This window comes from Oncorhynchus mykiss, chromosome 6, assembly GCF_013265735.2.
Source record: "Oncorhynchus mykiss isolate Arlee chromosome 6, USDA_OmykA_1.1, whole genome shotgun sequence".
Lineage (NCBI taxonomy): Eukaryota > Metazoa > Chordata > Actinopteri > Salmoniformes > Salmonidae > Oncorhynchus > Oncorhynchus mykiss.
The window spans coordinates 47,361,023-47,372,382 of record NC_048570.1 but is presented as its reverse complement, the minus strand read 5'-3'; positions in this window follow the sequence as shown (position 1 = coordinate 47,372,382).

Genomic DNA, 11,360 nt, shown 5'->3' with positions numbered 1-11,360 from the left:
CCTTTACACATGTACTGTACTGGACTTATCCCTCTACACCCTTTACACATGTACTGTACTTAAATTATCCCTCTACACATGTACTGTACTGTAATGATACCTCTACACATGTACGGTACTGGAATTATCCCTTTAGACATGTACTGTACTGGAATTATCCCCCTCAACCCTTTACACATGTACTGTACTGGAATTATCCCTCTACACATGTACTGCACTGGAATTATCCCCCTAAAAACTTTACTCATGTACTGTACTGGAATTATCCCTCTACACATGTACTGCACTTTAATTATCCCCCTACACCCTTTCCACATGTACTGTACTGGAATTATCCCCCTCCACCCTCTACACATGTACTGTACTAGAATTATCCCTCTACACATGTACTGTACTGGAATTATCCCCCTACACATGTACTGCACTGGAATTATCCCCGTAAACCCTTTACACATGTACTGTACTGAAATTATCCCCCTAAACCCTTTACACATGTACTGTACTGAAATTATCCCTCTACACATGTACTGTACTGGAATTATCCCCCTCCACCCTTTACACATGTACTGTACTGGAATTATCCCCCTAAACCCTTTACACATGTACTGAACTGGAATTATCCCACTACACATAAACTGTACTGTAATTATCCCACTACACATAAACTTTACTGGAATTATCCCTCTACACATGTACTGTACTGGAATTATCCCTCTACACATGTACTGTACTGGAATTATCCCTCTACACATGTACATTATACATGTTCTTTATATAAACTTTACTCTACACGTACTGCACTACACATGAATTGTACTGGAATTATCCCACTACACATACACTTTACTGGACACATGTACTGCACTGTAATTATCCCCCTAAACCCTTTACACATGTACTGTACTGGAATTATCCCCCTACACCCTTTAGACATGTACTGTACTGGAATTATCCCTCTACAAATGTACTGCACTGGAATAATCCTTCTACACATGTACTGCACTGGAATTATCCCCCTACACCCTTTACACATGTACTGTACTGGAATTATCCCTCTACACATGTACTGCACTGGAATTATCCCCCTAGTCCCTCTACACATGTACTGCACTGGAATTATCCCCCTAAACCCTTTACACATGTAATGTACTGGAATTATCCCCCTACACCCTTTACACATGTACTGTACTGGAATTATCGCTCTACACATGTACTGTACTGACATTATCCATCTACACATGTACTGTACTGGAATTATCCCTCTGCACATGTACTGTACTGGAATTATCCCTCTACACATGTACTTTACACATGTACTTTACATAAACTTTACTCTACACATGTACTACACTGGAATTATCCCCCTACACATGTACTGCACTACACATGAGCTGTACTGGAATTATCCCACTACACATACACTTTACTGGACACATGTACTGCACTGGAATTATCCCCCTACACCCTTTACACATGTACTGTACTGGAAGTATCCCTCTACAAATGTACTGCACTGGAATAATCTTTCTACACATGTACTGCACTGGAATTATCCCACAAACCCTTTACACATGTACTGTACTGGAATTATCCCTCTACACATATACTGCATTGGAATTACCCCCCTAGTCCCTCTACACATGTACTGCACTGGAATTATCCCCCTACACATGTACTGCACTACACATGAGCTGTACTGGAATTATCCCACTACACATACACTTTACTTAACACATGTACTGCACTGGAATTATCCCCCTACACCCTTTACACATGTACTGTACTGGAATTATCCCTCTACAAATGTACTGCACTGGAATAATCCTTCTACACATGTACTGCACTGGAATTATCCCCCTACACCCTTTACACATGTACTGTACTGGAATTATCCCTCTACACATGTACTGCACTGGAATTATCCCCCTAGTCCCTCTACACATGTACTGCACTGGAATTATCCCCCTAAACCCTTTACACATGTACTGTACTGGAATTATCCCCCTACACCCTTTACACATGTACTGTACTGGAATTATCCCCCTACACATGTACTGCACTGGAATTATCCCCCTAAAAACTTTACTCATGTACTGTACTGGAATTATCCCTCTACACATGTACTGCACTTTAATTATCCCCCTACACCCTTTCCACATGTACTGTACTGGAATTATCCCTCTCCACCCTCTACACATGTACTTTACTAGAATTATCCCTCTACACATGTACTGTACTGGAATTATCCCCCTACACATGTACTGCACTGGAATTATCCCCGTAAACCCTTTACACATGTACTGTACTGAAATTACCCCCCTAAACCCTTTACACATGTACTGTACTGAAATTATCCCTCTACACATGTACTGTACTGGAATTATCCCCCTCCACCCTTTACACATGTACTGTACTGGAATTATCCCCCTAAACCCTTTACACATGTACTGAACTGGAATTATCCCACTACACATAAACTGTACTGTAATTATCCCACTACACATAAACTTTACTGGAATTATCCCTCTACACATGTACTGTACTGGAATTATCCCTCTACACATGTACTGCACTGGAATTATCCCCCTAAACCCTTTACACATGTAATGTACTGGAATTATCCCCCTACACCCTTTACACATGTACTGTACTGGAATTATCGCTCTACACATGTACTGTACTGACATTATCCATCTACACATGTACTGTACTGGAATTATCCCTCTGCACATGTACTGTACTGGAATTATCCCTCTACACATGTACTTTACACATGTACTTTACATAAACTTTACTCTACACATGTACTGCACTGGAATTATCCCCCTACACATGTACTGCACTACACATGAGCTGTACTGGAATTATCCCACTACACATACACTTTACTGGACACATGTACTGCACTGGAATTATCCCCCTACACCCTTTACACATGTACTGTACTGGAAGTAACCCTCTACAAATGTACTGCACTGGAATAATCCTTCTACACATGTACTGCACTGGAATTATCCCACAAACCCTTTACACATGTACTGTACTGGAATTATCCCTCTACACATGTATTGCATTGGAATTACCCCCCCTAGTCCCTCTACACATGTACTGCACTGGAATTATCCCCCTACACATGTACTGCACTACACATGAGCTGTACTGGAATTATCCCACTACACATACACTTTACTTAACACATGTACTGCACTGGAATTATCCCCCTACACCCTTTACACATGTACTGTACTGGAATTATCCCTCTACAAATGTACTGCACTGGAATAATCCTTCTACACATGTACTGCACTGGAATTATCCCCCTACACCCTTTACACATGTACTGTACTGGAATTATCCCTCTACACATGTACTGCACTGGAATTATCCCCCTAGTCCCTCTACACATGTACTGCACTGGAATTATCCCCCTAAACCCTTTACACATGTACTGTACTGGAATTATCCCCCTACACCATTTACACATGTACTGTACTGGAATTATCGCTCTACACATGTACTGTACTGACATTATCCATCTACACATGTACTGTACTGGAATTATCCCTCTACACATGTACTATACTGGAATTCTCCCTCTACACATGTACTGTACTGGAATTATCCCTCTACATCCTTTACACATGTACTGTAATGATCCCTCTACACATGTACTGCACTGGAATTATCCCCCTCCACCCTCTACATATGTACTGCGCTTGAATTATCCCCCTACACCATTTACACATGTGGTGTACTGGAATTATCCCTCTACACATTTACTGCACTGGAATAATCCCCCTCCTCCCTTTACACATGTACTGTACTGGACTTATCCCTCTACACCCTTTACACATGTACTGTACTGAAATTATCCCTCTACACATGTACTGTACTGTAATGATACCTCTACACATGTACGGTACTGGAATGATCCCTTTAGACATGTACTGTACTGGAATTATCCCCCTCAACCCTTTACACATGTACTGTACTGGAATTATCCCTCTACACATGTACTGCACTGGAATTATCCCCCTACACATGTACTGCACTACACATGAGCTGTACTGGAATTATCCCACTACACATACACTTTACTGGACACATGTACTGCACTGGAATTATCCCCCTACACCCTTTACACATGTACTGTACTGGAATTATCCCTCTACAAATGTACTGCACTGGAATAATCCTTCTACACATGTACTGCACTGGAATTATCCCCCTACACCCTTTACACATGTACTGTACTGGAATTATCCCTCTACACATGTACTGCATTGGAATTATCCCCCTAGTCCCTCTACACATGTACTGCACTGGAATTATCCCCCTACACATGTACTGCACTACACATGAGCTGTACTGGAATTATCCCACTGCACATACACTTTACTTAACACATGTACTGCACTGGAATTATCCCCCTACACCCTTTACACATGTACTGTACTGGAATTATCCCTCTACAAATGTACTGCACTGGAATAATCCTTCTACACATGTACTGCACTGGAATTATCCCCCTACACCCTTTACACATGTACTGTACTGGAATTATCCCTCTACACATGTACTGCACTGGAATTATCCCCCTAGTCCCTCTACACATGTACTGCACTGGAATTATCCCCCTAAACCCTTTACACATGTACTGTACTGGAATTATCCCCCTACACCCTTTACACATGTACTGTACTGGAATTATCGCTCTACACATGTACTGTACTGACATTATCCATCTACACATGTACTGTACTGGAATTATCCCTCTACACATGTACTATACTGGAATTCTCCCTCTACACATGTACTGTACTGGAATTATCCCTCTACATCCTTTACACATGTACTGTAATGATCCCTCTACACATGTACTGCACTGGAATTATCCCCCTCCACCCTCTACATATGTACTGCGCTTGAATTATCCCCCTACACCATTTACACATGTGGTGTACTGGAATTATCCCTCTACACATTTACTGCACTGGAATAATCCCCCTCCTCCCTTTACACATGTACTGTACTGGATTTATCCCTCTACACCCTTTACACATGTACTGTACTGAAATTATCCCTCTACACATGTACTGTACTGTAATGATACCTCTACACATGTACGGTACTGGAATTATCCCTTTAGACATGTAAGGACATTTCATCAAAGTTGGATCAGCCTGTAGTGTGGTCTTCCACTTTAATTGTGTGACTCCAAATCCAGACCTCCATGGGTTGATACATTTGATTTTCATTGATCATTTTTGTGTGATTTTGTTGTCAGCACATTCAACTATGTAAAGAAAAAACTATTTAATAAGAATATTTCATTCATTCAGATCTAGGATGTTCCCTTTATTTTTTTTGAGCAGTGTATATAACCCAGAAGCAAGCCTCCTTGTTATAGCAAGTCTTTTAATAAAAGTAAAACCTTGATTGATTATTAATTTTGCCTCTCCTCATTATTGATTATGGGTAGAATTTCCACCACAGCACAGCGAACCGATTGATGTCACCACGTTAGTCAGAATGTGTTACACCTGTGCTGGCTTGCCCATCTTGTTAGGGTTGGATGTTGCATCCAATTGTTAATATTGTAATCAATTATATTTCCTTAGGGTGCTCATTAGTCTTTCAGTTTGTATCCTTCTGTTTTTTATCCTCTTATGTTTGTTGTGTAGTAAATATTTCTGTTTATTTTCATTGTTTTTTATACATTGTTTTCCTGTGAAGCCATTGTGTTGCATCCATGTCTGAAATGTGCAGTATAATTAATGCTTGATTTGATTTGAACATATTGCGAAACAAATTAACCCAATGACTGACCAATCAACACTCTTGATAAACCAATGAACAAATATGTGCAAAAGCAACATGTATCTGGGTCCATCTTAGTATGAAAAACAGTATAAATTCAGTATAACTTCCACTATGTCAAAATAGTGCATGGTATGTACGTTTAGTATCACTTTTCAACCAACCCAGTGCATTTGTTGAATTTTTTTTTTTAAATCAACAATACTTCAAAGGATTCAACTACTGAAAACTGAAACAGATCAATGCCACTGGACATTGGGTTTGATTCAGACCCTGCCAGCATGGCCAGAAATGTAACTCGTAACCAACACAGACCTTTCATGAATGACTAAAAGCACCTAAGTATTAGATTTACTGCCATGGTCTAGTTTGTCACTGCATCAGACACCATTCACAATGCTGGCTGAGGTACAAGCAAAACATGACATGTTATTTCCTAACCATTCACAATGCTGGCTGAGGTATGAGCAAAACATGACATAGTATTTCCTAACCATTCACAATGCTGGCTGAGGTACGAACTAAACATGACATGTTATTTCCTAACCATTCACAATGCTGGCTGAGGTACGAGCAAAACATGACATGTTATTTCCTAACCATTCACAATGCTGTCTGAGGTACGAGCAAAACATGACATATTATTTCCTAACCATTCACAATGCTGGCTGAGGTATGAGCAAAACATGACATATTATTTCCTAACCATTCACAATGCTGGCTGAGGTACGAACTAAACATGACATGTTATTTCCTAACCATTCACAATGCTGGCTGAGGTACGAGCAAAACATGACATGTTATTTCCTAACCATTCACAATGCTGTCTGAGGTACGAGCAAAACATGACATATTATTTCCTAACCATTCACAATGCTGGCTGAGGTATGAGCAAAACATGACATATTATTTCCTAACCATTCACAATGCTGGCTGAGGTACGAACTAAACATGACATGTTATTTCCTAACCATTCACAATGCTGGCTGAGGTACGAGCAAAACATGACATGTTATTTCCTAATCATTCACAATGCTGGCTGAGGTACGAGCAAAACATGACATATTATTTCCTAACCATTCACAATGCTGGCTGAGGTACGAGCAAAACATGACATATTATTTCCTAACCATTCACAATGCTGGCTGAGGTACGAGCAAAACATGACATATTATTTCCTAACCATTCACAATGCTGGCTGAGGTACGAGTAAAACATGACATGTTATTTCCTAATTGTAAAAATGTCAGGGCTTTAGCTCAGTGGGCTTTTCCATTGTTGAGGAAAGCAGGAAGTGGTGTGAGTAACAGAACTGCCTGAGATGTGGGGGAAGGGAATCTGCTCACTGATTGGCTGTAGTGAAAAGGGTCCCTCCAAAAAACTATCATTCTTCCAACTGACATGTCAAATTCTCCCCCAAATCTACCACTAATAGGCTAAGCCTCTGCAGACCCTGTCTTGTATTGACAAACAGAACAAATCATTTGACATTCAAATATGTTATTTTAAATTGCTCAGTTCAATCCAGCTGGGCCTTTTTAACACAGACAGTTGTTCCTGCTGTAGATGTTATGCCTTTGTACAGATCTAGGATCAGTTCTCCGCAATGCATATACAGCACCGGGCAATTGTTTGGACACACCTACAAATTCATTTTTTTCCTTTATTGTAACTATTGTCTACATTGTAGAATAATAGTGGAGACATCCAAACAATGAAATAACTCATATGGAATCATGTAGTAACCAAAAAAGTGTGAAATCAAAATATGTTTTATATTCTTCAAGTTTATCATTTTAAAAGGCTAATTGATCATTAGAAAACCATTTTGCAGTTATGTTAGCACTGCTGAAAACTGTTGTTCTGATTAAAAAAGCAATAGAAATGCCTTCTTTAGGCTAGTTGAGTATCTGGAGCATCAGCATTTGTGGGTTCGATTACAGGCTCAAAATGGCCAGAAACAAACAACTTTCTTCTGAAACTCGTCAGTCTGTTCTTGTTCTGAGAAATGAAGACTATTCCATGCGAGAAATTGCCAAGAAACTGAAGATCTCGTACAACACTGTGTACTACCTTCACAGAACAACGCAAACTGGCCCTAACCAGAATAGAAAGAGGAGTGGGAGGCCCCAGTGCACAACTGAGCAAGAGGACAAGTACATTAGTGTCTAATTTGAGAAACAGATGCCTCACAAGTTTTCAACTGGCAGCTTTATCAAATAGTACCCGCACAACACCAGTCTCAACGTCAACAGTGAAGAGGCGACTCCGGGATGTTGGCCTTCTAGGCAGAGTTGCAAAGAAAAATCCATATCTCAGATCGTTTAAAAACAACAAAAAAAGATTAAGAGAGGGAAAGGCAGAGAAAGATTGGAAGAAAGTGTTATGGACAGATGAATATAAGTTTGAGGTGTTCGGATCACAAACAAGAACATTCGTGAGATGCAGAAAAAATGAAAAGATGCTGGAGGAGTGCTTGACGCCATCTGTCAAGCATGGTGGAGGCAATGTCATGGTCTGGGGGTGCTTTGGTGGTGGTATAGTGGAAGATTTACACAGGGTATAAGGGATCTTGAAGAAGGAAGGCTATCACTCCATTTTGCAATGCTATGCCACGGCGCTATATTGAAGCCAATTTCCTCCTACAACAGGACAATGACCGAAAGCACAGCTCCAAACTATGCAAGAACTATTTAGGGAAGAAGCAGTCAGCTGGTATTCCGCCTATAATGGAGTGGTCAGCACAGTCACCAGATCTCAACCCTATTGAGCTGTTGTGGGAGCAGCTTGACCGTATGATACGTAAGAAGTGCCCATCGAGCCAATACAACTTGTGGGAGGTGCTTCAGAAAGCATGGGGTGACATTTCTTCAGATGACCTCAACAAATTGACAACTAGAATGCCAAAGGTCTGCAAGGCTGTAATTGCTTTAAATGGAGGATTCTTTGACGAAAGCAAAGTTTGAAGGACGTAAAATAAAACAATGATAACTAACCTGAACAACAGTATACAAGGCATATTGACATTAGAGAGACGTAAAGCGAGGCATAAAGCAATCACAGGTGTTGATTGGGAGAGCTAGCTAAAACAACAGGTGAGACAACAACAGCTAATCAGCTAAGACAACAACAATAGGTAAAATGGCGATGAATGGGCAGAGAGGGTCGGATTAACTACACACAGAGCCTGAGTTCGCGGCTGGGGCCGACAGATAAAAAAGAAATAAACAGAATGGAGTACCGTGATTAATGGACAGTCCAGCAGGCATCAGCTATGTAGCCAAGTGATCATAGAGTCCAGTGAACAGCAAAATATGAACCAGGGAAGCCGATATGGTAGTCTTTACTACGCTGGCCGGGAGATGCGCCTGGCTCGAGGCTAACTGGTGTTAGCTTCGGGACAAGGGCGTTAGCCACTGTAGCCAATCCGGTGCAAAGGTCCAGAGCTTACGGCTGGACTCCGGTAATGTAGTGGCTTCTAGTTGTCTTAGTGAAGAGTCTGGGAGGCATCAGCTGTGTAGCCGAGTGATCATAGGGTCCACTGAGCAGACCGGGAGATGGGCCTGGCTCAAGGCTAGCTTCGGGGCTGGGCCACTTGGTGGCAGCTAGCTAGCTGCGATTTTCTGGTGTAATGGTCCAGAGTTTACGGCAGGAATACGGTGATGTAGTGGAGAAAAACAGTCCGATATGCTCGGGATTGATATCGAGCTGTGAAGACTGGCAGGTATTTTCCAGGCTTAAAGCGGCTGGTGTCTGAGCTAAAAAGGTAAAGACTGCTAGCAGTAGCTAACAATGACCAAATAGCTAGTAGCTAATTAGCTGGTTAGCTTCTGATGTCTAGCTTCTGATGGTTAGCTGCTGATGGAGGTTCTAGCTATAAGGTCTAAAAAATAGCAGATCCTTATCACACTGGGTTAGGCGGGTTGCCGGAAGGTATATTTAATTTAAAAATGGAAAAAGAGATTGAAATATATTGCAATATATACAAAAAAATACAAAAAAAAACATTTACAACAAACTCGTCTTACTGCTACGCCATCTTGGATTCCAAGATGACACTCAGTTAAAAACTATTGGATTTAGCAACCTCTGAAAATATTAAGTATTTCTGTGCCCATGAAAACTGTTTTCCCAGCATAACATAAGGAGCCACTAAATTATACGTAGTTCGAGTGCATTTCAGAATACATAAAACTGTCCGACAGCAAGATCCAGTATTTTAGTTGAAGTTCATCATATGACAAGCGTAACGTTATGACTACAAATACTGTTCCCTGAAGGAGGGAAACTATGTACAACATACTATTAAATCCACATGTTATGACTATAACTACTGTTCCCTGAAGGAGGGAAACTAGGTACAACATAGTATCAAATCCACGCCTCGCTGGAAGCCCCGCCTTCTACAGGTGATGAGCGTAAGGCTCAGATTTCTTCCTTAAATTTAAAACAGCTCTTCAGCGAACCAGGAAGGGGTGGGTCCAAACAGGTGTTGTACCTCGTTTCCCTCCTTCAGGGAACAGTAATTGTGTCTATCTGTGTGTGTGTCTCTCTCTCTGTGATTCACTCTGTGTGTCTCTCTCTCTCTGTGTATCTCTCTCTCTGTGTGTCTCTCTCTCTCTCTCTCTCTCTCCCTCTCTCTCTCTCTCTCTGTGTCTCTCTCTCTGTGTCTCCCTATGTGTGTGTGTCTCTCTCTCTCTCTCTCTCTCTCTCTGTGTGTGTCGCTCTCTTTGTGTTTCTCTCTCTGTGTGTGTGTGTCTCTATCTGTGTGTGTATGTCTCTCTCTCTCTCTGTGTTTCTCCCTGTGTGTCTCTCTCTCTCGATCTCTCTCTCTCGATCGCTCTCTCTCGATCGCTCTCTCTCTCTCTCTCTCTCTGTGTATCTCTCTCTCTCTTGGTGTATGTGTGTCACCCTGTGTGTGTGTCTGTCTCTGTGTTCCTCTCTCTCTCTCTGCGTTTCTCTATGTGTGTGTCTCTCTCTCTGTGTGTGTTTTTCTCTCTGTGTGTCTCTATCTCTCTGCCTTTCTGTCTGTCAAATTCAAATTCAAATTCAAGCTGCTTTATTGGCATGAAAAACATTGTGTCAATATGGCAGGAAAATACATATTTGGCTGCAAGAGGAGCCATTGCTCCTTCGCCCATGAGTATTCTTAGTTTTTCCTCTGGGTTCAATTTGTAAAAATTTTGAATATATGTAGTCATTTCTGTGAATAATGAATCTCTTTGTGAGGAATATTTATCACAGTAAAGGAGAAAGTGCATCTCTGTCTCTACCTCCCCTGTCATGCAGTGACCACATACACGCTCCTCTTTGGGTAGCCATGTCTTTTTATGTCTGCCGGTTTCTATTGCCAATCGGTGGTCACTCAGCCTGTACTTGGTAAGGATCTGTCTCTGCTTCGTATCTCTGACAGAGTAGAGATAATCAGCCAATTCATATTCTCTGTTTAGGGTCAGATAGCAATTTAGTCGGCTTTGGGATTTTGTTTCGTTTTTCCAGTATTGTAAATATGATTCCTTTGATTGGTTCATGATTTTGTT